The sequence below is a fragment of the Anas acuta genome, chromosome 1 (genome assembly GCF_963932015.1).
Source record: "Anas acuta chromosome 1, bAnaAcu1.1, whole genome shotgun sequence".
In the NCBI taxonomy this organism is placed as follows: domain Eukaryota; kingdom Metazoa; phylum Chordata; class Aves; order Anseriformes; family Anatidae; genus Anas; species Anas acuta.
In genome coordinates this window covers 58,697,139-58,723,523 of record NC_088979.1, presented here as the reverse complement: position 1 = coordinate 58,723,523, position 26,385 = coordinate 58,697,139, and the positions used below count along the sequence as shown (strand labels likewise).

At 36.5% G+C, this 26,385-nt stretch overlaps 1 long non-coding RNA gene across 2 annotated transcripts in view; it reads right to left on the bottom strand.

Moving 5' to 3' along the window:
• Positions 1-1,821: 1,821 nt before the first annotated feature.
• LOC137854599 (uncharacterized) overlaps positions 1,822-26,385 on the bottom strand; it is a 56,275-nt gene continuing 31,711 nt past the window's right edge. Inside the window, exons 2-4 of one of the 2 annotated variants that reach the window (XR_011095288.1) lie at positions 6,559-6,773; positions 5,431-5,538; positions 1,822-3,826 (exon numbers count right to left, since the gene is read on the bottom strand). This is a non-coding gene — a long non-coding RNA (uncharacterized lncRNA). The remainder of the gene's footprint in view (positions 3,827-5,430; positions 5,539-6,558; positions 6,774-26,385) is intronic. The other variant, XR_011095293.1, reaches the window with a different exon arrangement.

Genomic DNA, 26,385 nt, shown 5'->3' with positions numbered 1-26,385 from the left:
AAGTGGTAAAAACTTGAATCATTGTTTATGACTTACTAAGTCATCAGAGGACCAATTTGCCAGCTGTGAATAATATAATGTGTAGGTTTCTTAATCAATAAAAAAAAAAAAAAAAATTACAAACAATAACTAGAAAGATTTTGGTTTGTTTTGCTCCCTTCCCCCGACCCCCACCCCCCAAAAACGTTTAAACCATTCATAACAGATTTGTCCTGGAGATTCTGGTCTCTTATCTCTGCCTTAGCTCATAAATTATCCTTTATCCTCACTGAGGGCATTAATTAGATTCTCTGTTTGGCTGCTGTTTTCACAAACCATATGAAAAGTTTGTGTCTTTCATATATCTACCTCTCTGATTCAGAAATTGGCCAATAGGTTCCAAAGTTATTAAGAAGAGAAAAATAAGAGTGGACACAGTGACATGCAACATGGTGACAGGAGCTTTCCTTTTGGAAACTAGACGAAAATATATGCTTGCATGTCCTAAATGCTGAAATTACATGGAAGGCAACTTTTCTGGGTTTCCGGTAGAAACGGAAACCAGATGTTTCAGGGTTATTTTTTCTGGTCCTTCAGAGAAGAGTTGCTTTGTCAGTAAGTTGCTTCCTCAGACACAGCTTGAGTTTTTTTTTCTGCTGGCATTCAAGTGCACTTAGGAGTGTGGGAACAGCCAACAAACCTTTCTCCATGATTTTGGAAACTCCTTATGAAAAACATGTTCAGCACAAATTGGTGTCTGCTCGTATTTTGAATTTGAAGTCAGTTTTTTCTTTCAAGTAAAGATGACCAAATCCTTAGCTTGTCTAAATCAGCACAGAACCATTCAGCAGCACTGTACTAATTTAAAGCAGTTGACAGTCCTTGTGTGTAAAAATGGATGAGTTCCCACACACATCAGATTTCATAGTTGTGCTGGCACTGTGTGGAAAGCACTTCTTGTTTGGATCCTCCTATTGTAATAAAGGAACTGCTTTTCTTTCCCCAGCCTGATGATTTGCTTCTACAGACAATCAGGTATTGATACCTGAGGAAAAGAGTGCAGGGAAAGTGACAGGGAAAGAAAGAAGGCCACACCAAAAAAAAAGAAACTGTTTTAACTTGTCTCTCCCTCACAACTATTTTAGGTGATGTTTCAAAAGACATAATACCTACTTTTATTTAAAAAATTTAAGAAAAACAAAGGAGGAAAAAATAAAAAAAAGAGAGAGAGAGACAAAGAAATCTAGGAAAATAAACATCCTATTTGACTTTCTTCTGATGGGAAGATAAGAAATTCGATTTCATTGAGCATGACAAAAATCTATTAATTCAACAGATTTTCATATGTTAGAGATGGCTAGCTCTAATTTGGGTTTAACACATTGAAGTTTGGAGAAGACTTATGCAAGAGCTTAATTTTGCATGTTGAAAATTATTAAAAGACGTCCTTACCATCAAGGAATCAGTTATTTAATGTTACCTGCTATGGTCATGAGTCATACAAAGATGTGTAAAAGCTGACCTAACACTTCATTTGCAGGAAAAGGACTGTAACTGGTAAAACTGAGGACATGGATGTTCTTGGAATCCGGGTCTTAATATCATTTCCAATGTCAATACATACTACAATAATTCTTTACTCTATAATGTGATAGGCCCTATCAATGTTTTTTTTCTGTCACTATTCATTTATTTTTCTAGTTCAAATATCACTAGGTATTACATACACAGATTTCAGGAGGTTAGTGCATTGTTTTTGTTTTAATACTTTCTTTACTTTTTAACTTGTTAATTTCCTTTATTAAGAAACAACTTGAAAACTGAAAGGGAACAACAGCATAAATTAAATGCTAAACTATAAACAACTGCAAAATGTTTACCAGGCTAATGGAAATACTACAATGGTAAAATAAAATAAGTTTAGGTAGATTTGACAATATTTAACAAGCAACAGGGGAAAATCTGAATCCATACACACAGGTAATAATAGGTACAAAGAAATAATTACTTTTGAACTTTTTCATTTATATTTAGAAGGAAGTATATATCATGTGTCCTAACAGATCCTTTACAAAGATCATTGCAGATACATATGAACATGGTGAAAAACAAACTCAGGTAGAATAAATCCTAGTTTAAGAAGTGTAAGGTCCTTGCAGGAATGTATTATTTATTTTGATTTATTCTACAATAACAGTAATCTTTTTATATATTTGTTACATGGCTAAAGAACATTACACTTGAATTTCCTGCTTCAATACAAAAGAGACATTGATATCCCTGCACCCTCAATAAAAATTATCCTATCCATATCATTAGGATCTCTCCCATGACTGTTATTTCATGCAAAGCTGGCACTCAGCTTGTTGACATTCTTGCTTGTTGATTTGGAGCCTAGCAGTAGGAAACAACCTTATGACTTTGATCCATACTTTTTGTATCCTTAGAGAGAGTCATGGGAAAACATACTGCACTGGTAGACTCCTTTTTATGACCATGGACGTTCAGTCTGAATCAGCTGAACTTGCTTTTTAAAAGGTGGAGGCAACACTATGCCCCAGCTTACAATGACATTTTACAACTGCACACAGTCTGTGCTCATTTTAATATCTAAATAAAGTTTGAAAAATTCCATGAACACTGCTTTGGCAATGGCAAGACAAACTAAAGAAACTACAATTCCCCTGCCTAAGTTTTAGTGACCAAATTAAGCAGTCTGTAAAGTGAATTTGTATACAAGTACTGCTCACATTAATTAATTCCAAGCTTGTTTGTTTGTTTAGGTGAAATTAGCATTTCAGTAGCAAAAGTGTGAACATTATAAGAAACAATTTTGTATAGGAGACATAAAGTCTGCTGAAACTCTTACAAAAAATTTTGCAAGAGCACAGTTTCAGAAAGATCAGGAAAATTTATCTGAAAAATATTTCCTGGCAAATAGAAATAGATCTGTGTCTACCAACATCCAGGATCAGGTCCAGAACTAATGAGATTTTTTAAAATTGAAGGTAGAAAGCACAATCAAGCTAGGATAGGAAAGGTATACAGGTATCATTCTAAATTTAATTCAAATGCATACCTGTTACATCCAGCCTCCACTACCAGCTGTTACTGGAGACATGAGTTGGTCTACATATCTTTATCTGACTGTGTTATATCTATATGGCTCAATGCATCTGTCCTAGGGAATGATCATTCACTTCTGTGTCAGTCGCTGCAGAGTGCTTTCATATCCATTACTTGGCTGCCCGTGTTTAGAGCAGAGAGCAGAGAGTAGCTTCATCCACCCTGCATGTCAGGTGCCTCCATTTTTTAATGTGCAAATTTTTATGGGTTATTGTGTTTTTGTTTGTTTGTTTGTTTTTCCTAGTTCAATGTGTACAAAATGTGAGATCACCTCTGAAGTCCACTAGCAGAGCAGTTATATGTCACATAATAAGGAAGTCATTGCACATTCTGGGACATGATGTGAAGGCGTTGGGGTTATTCTAGAGCAAAAAGCTTGCCACAAGTGCCAAAGAACCAAATTTACTGAAACCTCATTTATTTTTCCTGTCATGAGGAGCCTTCAGAATGTGCGATCCCCCAGAACCATAGCTGGGTTTTGTCCCACAGAGAGCTGTTAGTGTATTTCAAAAGGAAGCCAGGGAGTGAATTCATAGTTCAAGACCTCAGCCCATTTAACAGTGAAGATGCACTCTATATGGTTCCTCATACAGATGGGCAAAGCAAATTGTAGATGTGAGAAGGAACAAGAAGATTTGGGACAGTATTCTAGTCATGTCTCTAAACCAGATGCCAATACAGGTCCTTTACCTCCACTCACATGTCCTTGTCCAGTTCATCTCTAAATTAAAAAGAAAAAAGAAATCAAAATGATTTCTAAAGGGTGTGAATGGGTGCTCTGTTCAAACACTCATAGCTAATGAGATCATATACAGGTAGAGAGAAAAAAAAGAAAACTCATAACACTCCTTCAGAGTCTTGTCAGATCAAATTGTATGGACAGAATGGAAATTTATATCTATAAGCGCAATATCTCTAAATGGATATTAGATACCACTATGTAATGCAGAGGGATCAAGCATGACTAACAGTATGTTATGTGAAACTGCATAATGAAACCACAAATGTAAACACTAAAATTTGCCCAAACAAGCACATCACTGCTGCAGACATGTTATTACTTCCCTGTATATTATTTACCAATGTCTAACTACAGTAACCATATATTTGTTTTGAACATGCATCTTTAATGTTGCCTTAGCCCAGGTATTCCAGTAGCCCTGTCTGGAACAAAACCTCAGCCTAGATAAAACCTGTAGCTGGGAATTTTTAGAGAGGGACTTCATGTATTTGTGCAAAGCAGCGAGGCTCAGGACCTGACTAGGACTGTTGGTGGGTGACAGCAGATTAAGTGATACTTATAGTTCTATTCAATGGAACTCTTCAAGTAAGTCTTTGCTCTCTACTGGGAACCTCTGTTTATACCAATTTGTTAAGCATAAAATAACATCAGTTATTTTTCAAAAATATTTTTCCAAGGTGTGGATTGACTACATTAGTGAATAAAAATCGGAGAAGGGAAGGAAAAAAAAAGGGGGGAAAGAGGGTTGATTGAAGCTAAAAAGTACATAAATCACTTCAGAAATATAATTTGCAAATTCATTGTGTGAAGTAATTAATCAAAGCATGGCTGAGTTATAGTACTTGAGAGACTTTGATCTGACAACTGAAAGAAATATAAAGAAACTACTGGGTATCAAGCTAGTGTTAGAACGCAAAACGTTTCTCCATGCTAGTTACAAGTTTAATTACTTCTTTTTTTTTTTTTTTCACTGACAGACCTAAATTAAAATAAATGGGCCACATCGAGACAAATTTTAGATGCAGGGAGTGCTTAAGAATATATTGTTCCCATAATATGAGAATGCCATGAAATATATTTATAAAGCTGTTCAATCTTTTAATTTCACTAGGAAATGCATTAAGAATTGAAAATGCAGTACATAAGTGCTTAACATTTTCTATTTTAGGTGCTTATTTTAGAGATTTTAAAGTGTAGCTTTTATTTTTACAATAATACATGTCTACCCAGATGTACAGCAACATGTGACAACAAAAATAGTTATGGTAAAACAGCAGAGAGAGTAGTCAAATATTAACTGAACTACCTTAATATGCTTATTCATTACACTCAGATACCAAGTTTCAGCCTGAGTAACACATGGAGTTTGTTTTGCAATCCATTTTGTCTTGAGATTGCTGAAAGTGGCTTGAGATGCTTTTGAAATAACTAAATGTACTTTTGGAGTAACTAACTGTAAGACTAAGAATAAAGTATTTCTTGTAAAATTTGTGCAAATACATGTTACAAATATTATATTTTTATGAAATAAATGACACTGTTGATTAAATAAATTATTGAGTCAGTGAGTACTGCTACCATACCCTGTGAAATACAGCTGTGGCTGGTCCATCATACTGGAATTCCTATCAATAATCATGCAGTCAGAAGCTGTGAATCGGCAGTCAGGGCCAACATTTCTAGTGATTTGTCTTTAAAAAAATCACAAAGGTGAAAAAAAAAAGTCAGTGTTAGTTCGCCTGTGTTCTGGTTTTTAAAGCCATAGATGTTTATTGCCTATTCTCTACAAAAGATTATTGACTATTATATATTCAAACAAACAAATAAACAAACAAAAATCCAGACAAATAAATAGCAACGTATAAGCAACCTATAAGAGCATTCCCCTGCCATCCTAATCCTCACTGATAGGAAGAGGTCTTGAATTGCTCTTTAATCTCCAGGGCAATGATCTCACTCTTTCCCTTTCCTCTTTCTCATCGTCCCAAAGCTACCTTCCAATGTACTTCTCCATCTGTTTCACACAGTCTCTTACCTTCTTCTCACAGTTTTCTGCCCTGATTTATCTATAATCTGTATGTAGTGATCAGCAGAGACAACACATAATCACTTATGTTAATGAAGAAGTAGGAAGAAAATCCTTTTTGTCCATTTGTGTAGCTAGCCAAATCCAGGTGCTTCATTGGCTGCTACTGCTGTTATTTAACCATTGCTTTTCTGCATATTCTACACACAACAGCAGCAAAGTAGCCTCATTCTCCTCTCTCTGATGAATAAGCTGCATGAATGATTATGCAATCTTACAGCAGTGGGCTCCAGAAACACTGTTTTACGTGTGAACCTGCAGTGCTTGTGGAGTTGTAGGAAAAGGTGATTTATGTAACAGAAGGAGAGTATTTAATGTGCAAGCACCTCTGGGAAACATACCCAAAAGCAAGGCAATCCAGAGGATGTAAACACCTTTTTCTATGTGATTCACTACTGAAATTATCATTAAGTAGGGTTGTTTCAAAGTAGACCCATTCACTTTTAAGCGTCTGAGTCTTTAAGGTCCCCAGCACCCGGGATGCACTGGCATCTTCAGGTCTTAACTCCAAAAAAGCTCACATGGAATATCAAGCCTGATGTGTGAGAACTAAAGCAAACAAAGTATGATCTTCCTTTCTGTAGACAAAACTGAAACAAAGTTCTAAAGCAATGAAATATCTCACCAGCAGTTCTAAGACACAATGCACTTTGCAAGTCCCAGACTCACTGTATCCTTCCTGAGGCCCTGCTTCCTTCCAGACATCGATGTTTCTTTCTCAGGCGCCTGGTCTCAGTTCTCAGACTCTGACTTGCTGAGTTCTCATGTCACCAAAACTTTTTTTTTTGCAAGCCTCTGGTTCCCAGAACTTTCCAAAGGCTGTCTCTATCGCTTGCAGGACTACAAAAGAGAGTAAAGCAGGGTTAAACAGGAAAATTAGAGCCTGTAAAGAAAAGAAAAAAGGAAAAAAAAAAAGGGGGGGGGGATGGGAGGGAAGGAAAAAGGAAAAAAATAAAAAAGGAAAATAGAAAAAGGAAAAAAAAAAGAATATAGAAAAAAAAAAAAAAAAAGCAAAAGGAAGAATGATTCTGGAAGAAGCCTTCCATTGAAAAGGAAGAAGCTCTTGACTCCTTTGCTCTACATGAATTCATAAATGCAAAGAAGATTATGGAAGGCCAGTCCCTCAGATGGGAAGACTTCTTGTTCATATAGATTTCTTTAAAATATTTACTTATGTCTAAAATCCTCAGACATAATGAAAAATTTTCTTATTTCCTTGTCTTTCTCATGAATTCAGTGGGGGAGGAGGGGAGGAATCTTACAAAAACAGTTCTTCTCACATATGATGAGGAACTAATTGTGTACTTTTCCAGAAGAACTTCATCAGTGAAAAAAGAATTGCAAGGACCATTGAAAAATAAGACATAAGACAGTCCAAAACAACCTCAGTCACATTTATTGGAAATTCCTTCTTATGCATTTTCTTCAACACCTTACACAAAGGGAAGATTTTGTGACTATAGCATCTTCCCTCCTGCCTCTTTTCCATTTTCTTTGGATAAATGTGTTTACTGTGAGAAAACAGAAGAGAAGTGTTTGATTCAGAAGACAAATCTGGAGGGAGGGTGTAGAGGAAAGTGAAAAGCAGAGAGAAAGGGAACTTTATGAAATAACACACTCAAAAAAAATACAAAAAGCAAGAAAGAAGAAATGGTGAAATGACATATCAAATGGTAGAGATATATATATATATATATTATAACAACCTAACTTTAAAAGATAATTTCTAAATGTTGCATTAACTCATGGTTGGAGCTTTATTTTGTCTGTATAACCAAAATGTAACTGTCATAAGCACTGGTACCTCAGAAGTCACTGCTTTTCATTTTGCAATCTTTTTATACATCACAAAGAGATATAATATTCTTCTCCATTGGATAAAACACTTTAAGTTTTTGTAAACTCCTATGCTATCTTAACACAAGTAATGTGAATGTTACGTATGTCTGCAGACAGATATATAATCATGATTTTCCATATATTGACATTCAAACTATGTAACCCTGATTTCTTACACAAAAGTGAGCAATGTTCCACAAAAGCAAGCATCTGTTTCTTTGATCACTTAACTTTGCCAGCAGGTTGTTTCTAGAATCTTCTGTCCTCTAGTCTCTTTTGCTTGAAGGAAAATAAAAATTAATCATATGATTGCTAGGAATTCTTCTCCATTAGCAACTTTTGAGGCTCCTTGAAGTCGTTCATTAATTGAAATCAAATCATTAAAGATGATGCACACCATCAGCTATGGTTCTTTCTGAATTAGAAGCCTATGTGATACCGATAACAAGCTTCATGAAAATGTCAAAGAATCATAGTTTTGGTTTGTGTTGGAAGCAACCTTAAAGATCAACTAGTTCCAAACCCCCTGCTATGGGCTGGCATGCCTCCCACCAGGCCAGGTTGCCCACAGCCTTGTCCAGTCTGGTCTTGAACATCTCCAGGGATGAGGCATCCACAGCTTCTCCGGGCAACCTGTTCCAGTGCCTCACCATCCACTGAGTGAAGAATTTCCTCCTAACATCCAATTTAAATTTTCCTTCTTTTAGTTTAAAACCATTCCCCCTTGTCCTGTCATTGTCTGCACAAGTAAAAAGTCACTCTGTTTTTTTCATAACCCCTCTTTATGTAGTGAAAGGCTGCAATGTGGTCTCCCCAGAGACTTCTCTTCTCCAAGCCAACCATCCCCAGATCTCTCAGCGTTTCTTCATAGGAGAGGTTCTCCAGCCCTCCGATCATCTTCGTGGCCCTCCTCTGGACAACACGCAGTCTGTAGGCTCAAAATTGCTCCATGGTCATTTCTGCTCAGACATGAGTGGCTGGTAAATGGTGGAACTGCAAATCTACTGCCAGACCCCAGAAGATATCACTCAATTTCTGTACTACAGATGTAGTAATAAGTGAAAAGTGCTTGGATACAACCCCTTTTGATACCCTTCTCACTCAAAGTTATAACCTGCTCCTCCTCAACTGCCTTCAGCTCCTCTTGCCTGAGAGCAATGAACTACTAATGCTATGTCGTAATTACTTTTCCTTGGGTTCCATTGTGTCCCACCTTGAATCTAAGCTGGTGATATTTCTTAAATCTGATTATCCAAGATTTTTTATTATTTTTTTTAATCTGAAAATACATGAGAAATTGTACAAATAAAATTCCCAACTTTTCTGTAAATTGCTTAGCATAGGAAATATTATGGTCCTCACCTTACAGGTAGAAAACTGAGAAAAAGGAAAATCAATGCCATAATCCCAAAATCAGGGGTTGGGAAAATGGGACTGTATATAAAAGTTTTGGGCAGGATCTTCTTCTCTCCATTCTGTTAGAAGTTACACTTATACTTAAGATTGTGGAAATATACTTACTTGGCAGTAAAAAGTATTCTCTATGCTGGTATATCATAGTGCAGAAAAAAAATGGATGACATCAGAAAATTGTGATTTTGAAGTGTGATTTCTGCATGCACTTAAAAGTAAGATGAAACAGGAGGGGGAGCTCTCAGTACATCAGCCAACAATGAAAGCAAGCTCCAGCACAGCAGTTTTCCAAGCTAGGGAGAGGTGGATCAGCTCTTGCTTTGCTTTCAGCAGGAAAAAGGGAACAATTTTCTCACGTTTAGAGTCTAACCTCTCACACTTAATGGCAAAATATTTTTCATAAAATTGCATCTTTTACTTCATCAAAAGCTTTCCTGCTCACTGGTAATATGTAGGACGTTGTTACATTACAAAAGAAAAGCTGAGCTAATTATCTCCTCACTTTTGCCTTTTTGATAAAATACACAAAATCTAACTTGGTTCAGCAAGCAACTATAGCAAACATCTAGAGAAAGAACACAGACAACATCTGTACCAAGTCAGAGATCCAAGAAGTGTTGTACAACTGATTTCTGCCTCGCTTTCTGTCTTAATTAGTTAGGTCTTTACTTCGTATTTGCAGCTCAGTAGGCAACCTTATCCCCTTCGACCTTATATGTTCAATACATACCTTAGTTTGTGATCTGCCAATGACAACATACCCACTAGAAAACAAATTTCCTCTTCACAGATCTTTCCTGATTTATTGCAAGATGCTTTACTCACTGAAATTGAAATCAAGTAGAGACACGTGGGATGTCTGAATAGGAAACAGCTAATTAGAGACTTGCTACACATACAAGTAACAGGGAAATGAGGTTAACTTTATAAGAAGAAAAAAAAAAAATCAGTCAGGAATGATTCGTCCAGCCATTGTCATCTGGCAATTTCATAGCAGGTAAGAAGAGGTAAGAAGAGGACCATGCAGAAAGATTGAAAGGAAGGATGGATTAATAGACATAGAGCAGGCTAGACATAGAAAGGTAGACTGTAAATATTTTGAATCATCACCAATAATAAATTTATAGTAAACAGGATGATTTCTAGTGTAATATCCCTAGGCAAGCTATGTATGGCCCAGAAAAATACTTTAAATGGTTCTAAAATAATCTAATTTTATTTGTCTGGTAATTCGGCAAGTAACTCTGAAAGAAACCTTCAAAAGTGAAACCAAAGTGACATTTTCTATCCTTTTATTATTAGTTTGACTCAGATTAAGTGAGCTACAATTAAAAAAAAAAAAAAAAAAAAGTAAGTTTAGAGTAAGATTATGAGTAAAAACCATACTTTAGACCAATCAACACTGAATGTTGATTATTTAATTCTTACAAACTGCTTAAGACTGGTTTCTGAAATTAGAAAAAAACAACTGAATTATGTCCAATAATAATAAAAGTAAGAAATCGGTATAGATACCAAAAAAAAAAAAAAAAAAAGTTCCTAGGATGGTCCAGGGAATAGAAGCAAGATTTAGATGAGGCTTGCAAACCAAACCAGATGCTAGGAAACAAGTATACACTAGGGAAGACAAAGAACTAGAACAGTTGAAATAAACAAAGTTCATCCAAGAATGATCAAAAAATAGTCTTGTGTAAGGTTACACTGGAAAATTAAAGAAGGGTTCTAATTGCCAGAGATACAAGATAGCAGCTTAACTACTTCTAAGATATAACTTTATAAGTTTGTAAAAGGAATTATACAATGTGGCTGTCAGCAACAGCAGGCAGCTGGTACCCAGGAAGTTCTAGATGCTCCCTAGCTGTTCCCCATTACCCAGGACATCCCTTCTTATCTCATGCCCTTATAAAACAGAGGTCTATTATCACTGATATTCCATAAACAGAAAAAGAAACTAAATTTGTCAAATGCTTTTTCTAAGTAAATTATCCACCACAAATAATTCAATAACTTATGTAGTGAATGGAATTCATCTAATATTGATTAATTCTCTTAGTAGAACAAAATTAAGGGTTTGTAGTTAAGCACTCCAAGGACATGCATCAGACTATCAGAGAATGTTTAATGAATTCCATGGCATCAAGATTTTGCAGTTTTCATTTTTTTGCAGTTTTACCAAAAAATGCATACATAAGATGACTTTGTTTTCAATCAAATTTTTGCTCAACCACAAAAGAGATGGAAAAAAAAAAAAAAAGTACTTTTTTTCAGGCTATGAATTTGAAAGATCACTTTCGAATGGAAGCAATAGCAGAATTGAGGAGGATAAACTGGGATCAGAGATGAATGTTGAAGATTAATAAAGAGTCTGTCATCACACCTGTAGATTTGTCATAGCTTCCTACATATTTGCTAAATAGGAAAACTGAGCTACAGGTTTTGATTTTTGTTGTTTGTTTGGTTTAGTTTGTTGTTTTTTTTCTAGTTCAATGCTTAGCTGTACTTAATTGATAGAAGAGTTTTTAAGGGAAGATTTTATTTTATTGTTCTTCATTTTCTTTCTGATTTGGGTCCACTTTACCCACTGGGGTAGACAGACAAGAAATTACCACTATAATGATGCTGTTGAAAGGAATGACATGACTTTTTGTTTCATTTTCTCCTATCATCAGCAATGTGTTTGCTGTTCACACTCTTCCTGTATTTTGTTTAAAGAAAGTATAGAATATCAGCCACAGGATCAGGAACAGAGGCCATGTATCAGGTACATGTTCCAAAGATTCCTTCTTCCTTCCTTCCTTCTTTCCTTCCTTCCTTCCTTCCTTCCTTCCTTCCTTCCTTCCTTCCTTCCTTCCTTCCTTCCTTCCTTCCTTCCTTCCTTCCTTCCTTCCTTCCTTCCTTCTTTCCTTCTTTCCTTCTTTCCTTCTTTCCTTCTTTCCTTCTTTCCTTCTTTCCTTCTTTCTAGGCCAATGGTTGTTTCGATTTCTTTCTATGAAGCAGAAGAAATTTGGAGGGCCCTTCACTGAAACATGTTTCAAAACAGCCTTTGGGCAGTAGCTGAGACATCCTGGGGAGCTCTGAGCTACTGCAAGCTAGTTTCCACAATTCCTGGGGTATCACACACAAGAGTTTTTTTGCATGGTTGCCCGCTTTTTTATCACAGAACTCATTCCTGGTGGTATGTGGTGTTCATGATCCACAGCAAGTCCTCAGGCATGCAAGTCTGAATCACCAAAGCAGATGAGTATGCTATAGTTAGTATGATTTTTCCCCTCTTCAAAATCTTCTGAATCTGTGTGGCTCAAAATGTCTAAACATCCAAGCAGAGAAAGAGCCTACCCTTAGCCAGAGGTACTTAATTTAGTTACATACCTCAAAAAGTAATTATCCATTTGCAGATACAGGTCTTTGTTCATGCTTATAAATCTAAAGAAACCTTTAGCTGACAAACTTAAGTGATACTACTGCTTTGCAAGTGGAGTGACACAACCAGAATGAAAGAGAAGGGAATAAAACCTAAGCAGCTAAATGATTCCACTCATTTCCTGAGAGAGAACAGAGAGGAAAGTTAAGATGTGAGTCATTTGCAGATCTAGTTTGGAAGCTCATTGGGAGGTACTCAGCTACAACTCAAATGGCTGCCATTATAAAATCTTGGGTAGATGAGATGCATAGTAGATAAAGTGGTAACTAGTGTCTCCCTTGGAGCACTTTAACAACTGGGTTTGAATTCATAAGTGTTCTGATTGTACATGTGCAAATGCTTCCATATAAAGGTTAGGCGCCCATTGTTACTGCAGCGTCTGTTAAAAAAGATAGCCATATCGGTTGCTAGGAGATGGCAGAATTCTCCTGGAGAAAAATCATTCCTGATAAAAAAAAAAAAATGATTTTACATAAAGACCTTCTTAAATATAAATATCTTTGACAGCAGCTATTATTATTCACTGAGTTCCTTCATAACTGAATAAATGGCAGAAAAATATATTATTCAAATACCATTATATCCTAAAGTGTTAAATAGATTTTTGTCTCTCTTTTCCCTCCTTTTTTTGTTACTCCAATATGGTATTTGCTTCCAGCTAAAATTACTGCCTTTCTTTTTCTGTAGATCATTCCATGAAGAAGCTTTAAGAGAACTGAGGTCAAAAACTGAACTTGCTTGTCTTCTCTTCCACTGTGAAACTAGATTTGCTTAAAATGAATTGTACAGTAGGATAAATGCTTTATTGGGAAGGAACTGGGAGGCAGAAAGATGAAGGAAACCTTGCAGCAAGTCTTCACGAATGGATGGCTGGGAGAAGGCAGGTGGGAGGCTGAGCCTCCTGAAAGCAACCAACCATTCAATTTCATTTCAATAATGTTTGTAATTTTCTTCCTGCTGGGGTGGCTGGAAGTACAGCTGCCCTATATTTGTGACCATGTGTCCAGCTTTTGGTGAAAATGACCCTAACAAATACAACATGAAACAAATGATATACTTGCTGTTTTAAACTTGTGTAGTCAATAAATGAAACAATAATCTTTCCTAATTTAGTGTGCTCAGGCTTGCTATTGTGGACATGAGAACTCCACAGCTGCAGAGCACAAAGGCATGCTGCCCACAAAATACGTGGTTTCAGCAGCTGTGCCTTCCATTGACTTGAGCTGGGAGAAATGTAGATCAAATACCAACAATAAGAGATCAATGTAGGAAATATTAGCATGAGAAAGAGTGCACCAAACTCTGAGTGTGTCTTTTTTTTTTTTTAATCTTGCTGTAATAAAGTTTTTCAAGAATTTTGCACACGGGGGGGGGCGCGTGCACATGCATGTGTGTGCATGTGTGTGAAGTGCCTCAGAATCAGGCCGCAGCATGTTTCCTTGTACAAATATTGACAGGAATCCTTCAGTTTATTTGGAATTTTCCTGAGAAAGCTGCAACAATAAGGTAATACCTCTTCACTACTTTTCACACAGTTGTTTCAACTGTTGGCACCAGGAAATCCTTATTGTTTTAATCAATACCACTTGGAGTGATGACATGTTTCTTTTTTCCCTTTAGTGACAGACACGGTGCATTTCCTTGCACAAAGTTCTCATGAGAGACTTTTGTGCTGTGCTCCGTATATCCAACAGCAAATATGTATTTGCCAGACGACTGAAAGAAGGGGTCACTATTTTTATTTCTTCTACTTTTCATCCTGATGCTTTATGCTTCATTGTTGTACTTTCAAATTTACAAATGACCCCAAGAAAAGTAGTGAGACTATTGTCAACAGTTGTAATAAAACATCTGAGGAATATTTGGAAGATCAGGAGTTATTCTTTTAAAGCATTTAATGTTGAAGTTGTTTTCCTCCCCAATCTCCTTTCTACCACGTGCACTTGAACAAAAATCATAAAGTAATGCTTTAACTGCATTCTTGAATGTTTTACATTAATTAGAGACTTGGTTAAAGTTATTAAGGTAATTAGAATGTAACATGCATACACGTATATCCCAACCAATATACTGTGATTATTGCAATACCATACTTTGCTCTGCAATTGTATGTGGCATAGACAGAAAGAAGTGGTACGAAATTCTTTCTCTTAAGACATACGGAAAAGAACCAAGCTCCCACTGTGCTGGTGACAGCAAGATATGCTCTGCTTCCATCACACAGAGAACAGGCAGGATGCTTGCTCCCTATTCCCACAACAGGCAACGCAGGAATTCACCACTCCACAGCACTCATTTCAGTGACTGGGACAGAGAAAATGCACTTGCTTGCATAGTGCTATATATGTTCATAGCCCAGCACTGTGAATACAAGAAGGAAAAAAAAAAAAAAAAAAAAAAAGTTTATGACGACTTCAAACTTCCAGATTAACATATGCCCTTTAAAGAGCTTAATTGCAGCAGCTGCACATTCACTGATATGCTGCAGTTTATATGTTTTGACATCCTCTCCATTCTTTTTTCCTCTGCCTTGATCAAGAGAATTTGTAGCTTCCAAGCTTCATTCAGTTACTGCAAAGCAAACAACATTTTGTGCTTTCTGCGTTTTTTTTCCCCATTTCTCTTTCCATGACTGAGATTTCCTGTTTACCTCCTACAGACCATCATCCTTCGATCTCAAGCTTCCTCTTTCTGTGCTGTCCTGTACTACTCCAGACAGCAAGAACTTTGACATCAACTTTAATGATGGCGGGAGTAAATCCCAAGTTTTATTTGTTTCATCAGTTTCATGCCTATGAGTAGTTGAATGCATTTGCCTCTCATTGATACTGTTTGTCAATTGACTTTTCAAAGACCTTGAGTGCAAGCGGTGGTACCACAGCTTGCAACTGTAGTTAAGGCACAAAATGCACTGGAACCATCTTACTCTATTTTACTGCTGCAAAACAATACAAGTAACTGAAGAAAGCAGCAGTCATAAAGCATGTTTTGGTTCCATAAAAGAAGCAGATATGACGTGGAGCATACAAATGGTTTGGCTGTCATTATTTTCAAACTCTGTACTCATTTTGCTTCTCTGAACAGGACCATTCTTAAAAGGAGATTTCAAATGGCCAGCTCAAGAAGGAAAAAATTATTTGTTAACACTTAAATCTTGTGATTATATAGCAAAAGACTGTAGTTTTTAAATTCTGCTAAATTAAAAATCAGTCACTGGATAGTGACAGGATAGTAGTCACTTGTTAAATGCATGAAGATAGTGGTGGTTTTTTTGAATACTGATAATAAACAGGTTCATTTGGGAAAAATGCAGTGCTTAATTCCATAAAACAGTGTTGATACCCTTATTTAGAAACAGTAGAAGCACATTCTTGGAAATTCTTCCAAATGATAGAACCATCTGAACAGTAAGCTATTTTTGCTGCATTGCAAGACTATTGAAGAGCTGGTGTTTTGTTTTGTTTTTGGTTATTTTTTCTCATAAATTGAAAAATGTATCAAAGTATGTAAAGCACTCTATGTATTTTTTTAAGACTTAAATTCAACAATAAAAAGCATAAGTGTAAAGGAGAAATAATTATCAGGAAATATACCTGCAGCCCTGAAGATTACCTCCAGGGTTGTTGTTTTTTTTTTTTTCTGTTACTTTTTTTTTTTTAATGCAGATATACTAATTGTTGTTTCATATATGGAAGAAACTATGGGCAATAAAACTGTGATTATAAAATATTTTTAAAAGAGAACTTGGTGAGACTTGATACTGTTAACAACTTTTTTTTTTTTTTTTTCTGAGATCCCTTTAAAAAATAAAGAAAAGAAGGAACAACTCTAGACATGCAGGAAATACCTCATTTTGTGTTGTAGCCAATCATGAAAATTAGGAAATACATTTTAAACTGTCTTGAACTACGGCCCATTTTACCATGATAGACATTTGGCTCTTGTGTCACTACTGTGTAATGCAGATTGTCTTACTAATACATGCATGTAGCACATAGCTGTATTCAACTGGGTGCACAGCTGAGTACAGCACAAAATTTTCAATGTTAGGGATGATATGTCTACATTTGACTTCAGTCGAATATGGACATATTTCACTTAACTGACTCAGAACACTTCTGACTTTTATTCCATCTCTTTAAAAACACACCTAATTAGTTGAACTTCATCCATCCAGACAAATTTAAAAAATTACAATAGTAAAAATAAATAAAACCACCAATACCCCCATTTCACAAGTAATAAACAGAGAAAAGTCTGAATTTAAATGCTATTTTTGACCCCTGCTCCCGGCACAAAGTTAATGGAAAAGAGAGGGAGAGAGAGAGAAAGAGAAAGAGAGAGAATCCAGTATGTCTTTTATCAAAAGTCAATTCAAAGCTTAATATAAAGTTCAAACCTTTTGGAGCATACATTATCATTAAGATGAAATATTTAGTGGTTCTGTATTCCAGTCATCTTTTGACAATAACCTACAATGCCTCAGAGGTGGCAGGTACTGGAGAATTCAGTCAATTATTTAAAAATATCTCATTTTTCAGGAAGAAAGGTTAAAAACTGCTAATTTTTATTAGCATGCCATCAATTAAATTGCTCCTTCCATTTTAAAATCCTGAAGAAATTCCATAAACATTCAAATTTTTAGCTGTTTTGAATCTTTTACAGTATCTTTATAAAACCTTGAAACATTGCTATTTAATACCCATCCCCATCTCTTGCCCTAGTGAATGGGTATAACTCTTTGTCCTGTGGACAATAGGAAGTCACATTTTTGGACTTCATGTAATGTTCTTCAGAGATAAGCTTGTCACAAATTACAGCTAATAACGTTTCAAGCTTCTCTATGTGATAGTTGCAAGGTGAACACAAGGTTGGAACCAAATTAAAGAAGAACTACTCATATTTTTCAGATTAAAATCTCACTAATATTTAATATTTGAATTTAAGCAAAATGTCAAATGTTTAAAAGGTAAAGTTCTTGTGATTATTAAAGGAACATTAAAGCAAAATAGAAATTGGATTGCTAAAAATCCCATTGCATTCATGTGGGTATGTATGCAGGCAAAGGCATATTTTGGGAAATATTTGCAAAGCAAAAAAGCTTTTAAATGCTTATTTTTGTTTGAAACCCTATTCATGGTGTTGGGGGATGGTTGGACCGAATGATCTTGGAAGTCTTTTCCAACCTTAATGATTCTATAGTTCTATGATTTCTATGACATTTCACCAACCAAATAGTGTTAGGCTGATCTGGTACCAAAAGGTAAAACCTTTAAGGAATGCTACTCATTTCATATCCACTATCATCAACCGTGCTTACAAATACTGTCTTCTCCCTGAGTAGTCCTACTCGAATCAACAGGCTAAATTGTGATAGCTAGCCATAACTGGAACATGTATAAGTCATGTCCTTGCAGGAGAGGGCAACGGAAAAAAAAAATGCCTCAGAGAAGTGAGAACATAACATTGTCTTCTTGCTTCAGCTTCAAGAAGCATCACACTCTCAGGCTCTCATCCTGATGGAGGATTTCAGCCACCCATATATCTGCTGGAAAACTACAGGCAGGCTGTAAGCAATCCAGAAGACTCCTGGAGTGTGTTGAGGATATCTTCCTGGTCCAGGTATTAGACAAACCAACCAGAAGGAGAAACATCACTGGGCCTGGTGCTCACCAGTGCAGATGAACTCATTAAAGTGGTTAAGATTGGAGGCATTCTGGGATACAGGGACCACACTCTGGTTGAGTTTGTGATCTTGAGGAATACGAGCCTGGAGAGAAGCAAAGTCAGTACCCTGAATTTTAGGAGAACTGTGAGCTGTTTATAGAACTAGTGGATGAGAATCACTGGAGCAGAGTCCTTAGGGACAGAGGAGCTGATCTGAGCTAGAGACTCTTCAAGGATACTTAGAGTACAAGAGCTCTCCATCCTCATGTGTAAGAAATCAAGCAGGAAAGGCAGGAAACCAGCATGTCTGAGCAAGGATCTGCTGGTCAAACTGTGGCACAAGGAAATGCACAGGCCGTGGAAGCATGTGGCCTGGGAAGAGCACAGGGATGCTGGCCAGATGTGCAGGGATGGGATCAGGAAAGCCATGGCACAAATATAACTGAGCTTGGCTAGGAATGAAAGAATAATAAGGAGGAATTCTACAGGTACATTGCTCAGAAAAGAAAGGCCAATGAGAGTGTATCCCCTGTGATAAATGAGAAAGGACACAACAGGTAAGGACACAACAGGTACAAAGGTAACAACAGACATAGAGACAGCTGAGGTATTCAGCAAGTTCTTTGCCTCAGTATTCACTGCCAGTCAGGCTTCCCACATCTCTTGAGTCCCTGAACCTGTAGACAAGGGCTGCGGAATCACAGCCCCTCCCACTGTAAGCATGGAGCAGGTTCAAGACCACCTGAGGAAACTGAACAGGTACCAGTCTATGGGTACATGCATCCCAGGGTCCTGAGGGAACTGTCTGATGGAGTTACCAAGCCTCTCTCCATCATATTTGAAAAGTCATGGCAGTCAGGTCCACAGTGAACAGAAAAAGGGAAATATCACTTCCATTGTTAGAAAGGATAGAAAGAAAGACCAAGGGAACTACAGAGCAGTGAACCTCACCTCTGTTCCTGGGAACATCATGGAACAGATCCTTCTGGAAACAAAGTTAAGGCAAGACGACGTGATCTGACAGCCAGTATGGTTTCACAATGGGCAAATCATGTCTGAGTGGCTGCATCAGTTGACAAGGGAAGACCAACTGATGTCATCTGCTTGGACTTCTGTAAGGCCTTTAACATGGTCCTACATGACATCGTTATCCATAAACTGGAGAGATGTGGATCTGAAGGATGGATCGGTGGATGGCCACAGACACAGAGAGGTGATCCATGGCTCTGTGTCCAGGTGGAGGCCAGTAATGTGTGGTATATTTCAGGGGTGTGTCCTGGGATGTCTGACATTTAATATCTTCATCAATGACATACATAATGGGATTGAGTGCACTCTCAACAAGTCTGCAGATGACACCAAGCTGAGTGGTGCAGTTGATACAAGAGAAGGAAGGGATGCCATCCGCCATCCAATGAGATCTGGACAAGTTTGAGAAGTGGGCCCATGTGTACCTCATGAGTTTCATCAAGTCTAAGTGCAAGGTGCTGCACCCAGGCTGGGGCAATCTCAGACATTAGTACAGACTGGGAGAAGAATTCATTGAGAGCAGCCTTGCAGAAAAGGACTTGCAGTTCTGGTGGCCAAAAAACTTGACACGAGCCAGCAGTGTGCACTTGCAGCCCAGAAAGTCAACTGCATCCTGTCTGCATCAGCAGAGGAGTAGCCAGAAGGTCGAGGGAGGTGATTGTCCCCCTCTGCTCTGCCCTTTTGAGGCCCCACCTGGAGTGCTGCATCCAGGTCTGGGGCCCCCAGCACAGGATGTGGACCTGTTGGAGTGGGTCCAGAGGAGGGCTACAAAGATGATCAGAGGGCTGAAGCGCTTCTCCTATGAAGAAAGGCTGAGAGCACTGGGGAGACCTCATTGCAGACTTTCAGTCAGATGAAGATCAGCTTTTTACATGGGCAGATAGTGATAGGACAAGAGGGAATGGTTCTAAACTAAACAAGGAGAGATTTTTAATAGTTATTAGGAAGAAATTCTTGCTCAGAGGGTGATGAGACACTGGAACAGGTTACCCAGACAAGTTGTGGATGCCCAATCTCTGGAGGTGTTCAAAGCCAGGCTGGATGGAGCTTTGGGGGACCTGATCTACTAGCATCTCTGCCCATGGCAGGGGGGCTGGAACCAGGTGATCTTTAAGGTCCCTTCCAACCCAAGCCACCTTGGACAGCTTTGCCTGTCCTCTAATTAGCATCAAGGGCTTGGGCTAAGCATGGCTCCATCATGTCATTCACTCCCTTCATCTTTCTTTTCCGTGATACTGGAGAGAATGAAAGCATACCTATTTTGCACTTGCCTGAATGGGAAGTTGTGGATAACATTTACATATGTCACACTTCAGAGGATAACATAAATTTTAATTTCCTTTAAACACATCCACCAGAATAGATGCAGAGCAAAGCATTAACCTGAAAAGATGGGAACAAAGCTGAGGTAAACTTACAAAACCAGCTCAATTTCCAATTGAAACCTTTCTCTCTCTCTCTCTCTCTTTATATATATATATGGATATAGATATATAGATATAGATATAAATTATTTTTATATTTCCTGCCCGCTGGCAACAAGGTTCTAGAGAAACCAGCTTCACAGAAAAGCAAGTGAACAAGTGCCTAGTGACTAGATGTCTACTGGATAAAAACTGCCCAGATCTGGTCTAACCTCATTTTGAGATTGACTTCACAAAGGAAATGAAGCCTTTAATATTTATGACAGACTCTGTTTCCTTATCTTCAATGATATTTTTTAGTCTGGAAGAGTAAAATCCAGATTGTTGTGACAATTGTGAGAATAAATTAGTCAGTATTTATAAATCACTTGGAAGAAAAAGTGCTATTACTGATAATTATGAAATTGGATGAACTCAGCAAAACATGCTGCATAGGAAACTTGTTTCTTGGCCCTCTTCTTTTACATCTTAAAGTTGGAAACACTGAACTGCAGTAATGTATTGGTGATGTTGTGATTCAGGGTCTAGTACTCCAGTCAAGTCTGTTGGACCGCATGCTCCTACATGAATATTCACATAATTTTGCCTTACCCGTTTTGTACAAATGTGAAGACAACTGATTCATTTGTAGAAAATGTTAGCAGTCTCAAAGCTTTAATAAGTTTCCCTTTTACTTATAACCAGCTAAACTGTGTCAGAAATGAATCTGTATTCCCTGGTCTTGAAAAAATACATCAGATGACTCCCAGCTTCTTAAATGTTTAACTCACATCTCAGCTAAGACTTATTCCCATGAAAATACCAGCACTTGATTGTGTGGGATTGAGTGTAAAAGACTATTGGGGAAAGGATGCCTCAGAGATCCACATCCCCTGAAACCAAGCAGCCACGCATGCACACATACACATAACCCATACTTCTCACAGAACTTCATTTTGTTTGCATTTAATTTATTTTTTTACAAATAAACAGAGGTTTACATGCACAGAATTACAATAGCTTTCTTTCTTAAAAAACGAATAAGAACCACTCTTTTTGTTTGGTGGTGAGTGACAAAATATCTTTACTAAAATACTTAAGAATAAATACTGGAAATAAGAGATTTTTTTTTGTTTTAAACATCTGCTTTAAAGTGATATGAGGGAGTGAAATTAAATTTAATAATCTCTCTTCCTTCCTCTGCTTTTGAATTCATAAGACAATGTGGTAAGACATGTGTTTCAGATCTAGTGTGGTATTTTCAGATGTAGACAATTCATTATCCGTGGTTCTTTTCTGCATAAGCCATGATTTTTCTAAGTATTAAATTGTCTGTTAAATTGTCCCCAGGTTACACAACACAAAACAGCATTTGTGTATAGTAAGGCATTACCTCCACCTGCTATAGACAGTATTTATTCTACACTTTTTTTTTTTTTTTTCCTGTTGGATTTTGGCCAGTGAACTCAATAACTTGTTGGAAATTAGAAGACCTTACCTGTCAAATTTTCCAATTTGCTTTACATAAGATTAACTATTAGTCCTGTTTGGTTGGAGTAGAACGGAGGTTCTTTCATGCTTTTTCATGGATAACTTCTCCACTGGAAAATTCATATTTTCTGTCCTTGTCATAACCTAACTCACATGTGTGCTTAAATCAGACCACAGAGTGTGAACAGATTTAGATACTCAGCTACAGGACTTCTGCGTGCAGATTAATTGCTCACTTGAAAATGCTCATCAGTTGTGCCAACCACCTGCTTGTTCTGATTTATGCAATGTTTTCTGAACAACTTTGATCATACGTGTGCCCATCTGTATGCCTATAGCTATGCCTCAGAGCACTACCCCTTCCTGGACCAGTAGACCAAACTAATCAGAAAGAGAACTTTACCACGCAGAAGCTAAATCTTTTGACTGACCGTCCATTTAAATCAGTCAGTTTAGTACAAAGCAGCAAGTGACATAACATTTTTGTCTCTCCCATGCACGACAAAACTGTGCTTAATTAGGCATTTAAGAGAGACTTAACTTCTACAGTTCTCACCACAGTTATTTTCAAGCAACTCAATGATCTGAAACACCAATTAGTTTCAATTCACACCTATTATCCTTGTTTAGTTCAGTGTTAATTCAAAGTTTAAATTCCCCTCCTTGACAAAAGTGATACTTCTGTTTTTGTAAGTGTTTCCTTTGAAGGTCTGAAAATGATTATGCCAAATGTTATTACTTAAAGCTTCATATGAATGCCCTCTATTTGTCAAGTTTTCTATCTTCATGTTTTTATGCCCAGCATATTCTCTTCCTTTCCCTCTGTTAATAAAAGTATTGTTTCAACTCTCCTATTGTCTCTTCAACATTCTTCTTCCAAAATCACTGTCATGTTTTTATGGGATGACATAATGCTTCCACCAAAGGAGACTGAGATCAGTGCAATCTCATAGAACTTTACCCACAACTTGATATTTAAAGGTCTTTTGTCTAAATGTCTTTTCTGTAGCTTGAATTAGATCACACTTAGAAGAAGAATCAGGAAAAAAAAAATCAAGTATCAACAAAAGCACTTTAAAAATACATTTGTTACTACTCTATCCCATTGTTTCCTTTTGAAAACCAATGCTCATAAATTCTGACAACTGATTATCTTAATTGCCCTTATTAGCCTTTAAGTAGTTTATTCTACATAATTATAAAATTGTTCATATTCTCCTTAGTTTGTGAATGCTAATTTTGAATTTTGTGAGAAATATGACATTTCAAATCTCTTGCTCATGAGCTGACAATACAGAATTACCCATCACTACCAAATAACTTTTCCTCCATATACTCTGTATACATATAACATGTAGAAGTTATATGTACCCGAGCACCTGCTGATGTGCATTCATACATACTGCTTATACAAATTAGCATGTTAGATTCAGTGCTTTAAGGTACTGCAAAACAAAAACAAAAAAATCAGTCAAACATTAATATTTTTATTATTGCCAATGTTTCTCAAAATATGTTGGATTTCTTTCTCAGTATAACCCATCATGAAATCTCCACACATTTCAGGTCTATCTGACAACATTTACACAATTCTCTTTATTTTGGCTACAGACTGTATGAAAATTTATTGTGCTTTGTATTTCAAAAAACTCAGGTTTTCATTCAAAAAGTGGAGAGACAGTTCTACATTTGATGACAGGATTCTTAGAAAAATCTGAGGTAAATCTGCCAGTGTAGCTAGAAATCTGGACATACCCTTGATATGAACCATGGACATATCATAAGACTTTCTTATTTTGGCACAAATGTATACCTCAGTTTATAAATATGCTATACAGAACTGCCAAACAAACAATCCTGAAGCTGTGTTATAAGTGCCCTGCACACTTGCAGTTCATATGAAAATTACTCAAAGGAAAATTTGAATTTTCCCTCATATCAGAAGCTGAGAGCTCTAGCATATGTGGAAGGGTCAAAGTTTGCAGATAATTATATTAAAGACCAAAATAATCTCAACACCAGACTAGAATACATCCAAGATGTACTATCTACTTGAGACAAATTTTATTTATAGAACTACCTTCTCACACTTATTTTCCAAAATGGAAATGCAGAGTAACAGCAGAGCAAAGTGTTCGAGTACCCAAAACTGTTAAACAAAATGGTTCTTCTCTATGTGTGAATTTACACAGAATTTCCACAATATTTGAAAACATCAAAACAAGGCAAGGAAATTTACCTACCTACAAATTTAATGAATAAATTTCATATTTGTATAATGGCAGTGAGCAAGGATTTTTAAAAATAAAATAAATAAAAAAATAGCAACGCAGATCTAGAAGTTAGAACTACGTCCCCAGAGCCACGAGGAATACAACTGTGCTTGCTTTGCACAGGGTTAATTTTGGGTATCTCAGCAGCACATTTTCTAGAGATTTTTGTTCCAGATTGAAGTTAAATCTGGCCTATCACCTGGGATTCAGCCTCTCAAAATTGAGGATGTTCAACCTCTAAACACTTACAAATGCTCTGCTTTTCATCTACAGTTCCTATCAAATTTAGAAACATCTTTCATATGTTTAGTTTTAACACAGATTTCAGTACTCCGCAAACTTATTTTAAACCATTTCATAGCTATCCTTCCTGCCTGTTAAACACATCAAGTGCTTCAGTGCCAGCTGGTGTCAGAAAAAAAGTCTAAAAACAAGAAACATACTGCTGGCTGTCTTCTATCCTTGCTGGCACTCACTGCTTGAAGACAGATTAAAACACTACTTGTAGCTCCTTCAGCTTTTTTCAGACACCAGAATTTTATAGTGGGAGAGGCAATTAACAATACTGCACTTCAGCAAGAGACCTTTTCTGAGTTCCTTTCCTCAGTTTTGTGATGATCTTCTAAACTGATCCCCTCTTGCATGGAAAACAACTTTCCATTTAACAAACAACAAAACAAATGAACAAACAAGAAACTGACAGGGAAAAAAAAAAAAAAAAAGTCTTTATATTATATGCATTAAGTCTTTCAGCAGATTTACACATTTGATTCAGTATTGTTTCCACCTTCTTTTTCAGCTTCCCCACACTCTGTTTCCTCACAACGACCAGTCTCCAAACATCTTATTTCCCTCCATGCTCACAAGAAGTAAGCATTGGAAGAGATGTAGGTATGACTTTTGTACATACAAACATTTCTAAAATGCTCAGAATTACAATTCCTTTGGCTTTAATCAGATCCATTTTGTGGAGCATCTTTAAATGAAGAGTAAGTGTTTTTAAATAAATTCCTACAGGAGTGTTAAGCACCGTGAAAAAAATAATAAACATTTATTATCTTCAGTTATTATTTACAGAATACAATTGTATTTTAAAAAATACCAACAATTCTAGTCTGACTAGAACAAGGTCTGATTCAGTCAATTTTAAAGCCAATCCATGGAAAAATATAAATAACAAATTATAAATTACAGTCTGTGAGTTTCCTAATTTTATCTTCTAGAAGTAAAACTGAAAGATCTACATCTAACATAGAAATTATTTTTTGTTAATATAAAACTGTTCTTCAAGTAAAACGTTTACTATCAGAATTAAAATATTTTCATCCCTATTGGTATTCTTTTTAAGCAATACCTGACATTTTTCACTAAATGCACTGCAAATAAGTGTAAATAACACTGATTAAAAAAAAAAAAGTTGGAGCTGAACAAAAATATTGGTTCGTGTAACTCTGGTGTTTGTGACTACTACTTTTACAAGACACAGAAGTGTTTTTTACCTATAAATATTTTAAATGAAAAATTCAACCCAAGACATTATTAAAACATTAAATCTGATATCTTTGGTCACTATTCATTGTTGGAATAAAAAGAAGTGATAACAAAAATGTCCACATGCTATGGTCATTTTGGCAGTTTATGAACCAAACTAATAACTACTTTGCAAGCAGTAAAATTTGGCATTATTCTAGTTGCTCTGTTAGAACTATAGTAGATTTCAATCTCAAAAATTTTGTATAGAATGCAATACTTCTATACTTCATGGACTAGTTTCATCTAGAACCAGAAAACTGTAAGTAAAATATCCAAATTATCAGTGTTAGTATAGTTGCATTATGGAGATACTCCAGCCAGACTAATTTATCCTTCTGAGAAAACAGTTTCAGTATTTCTGTAGGCCAATTTACTGCACTATG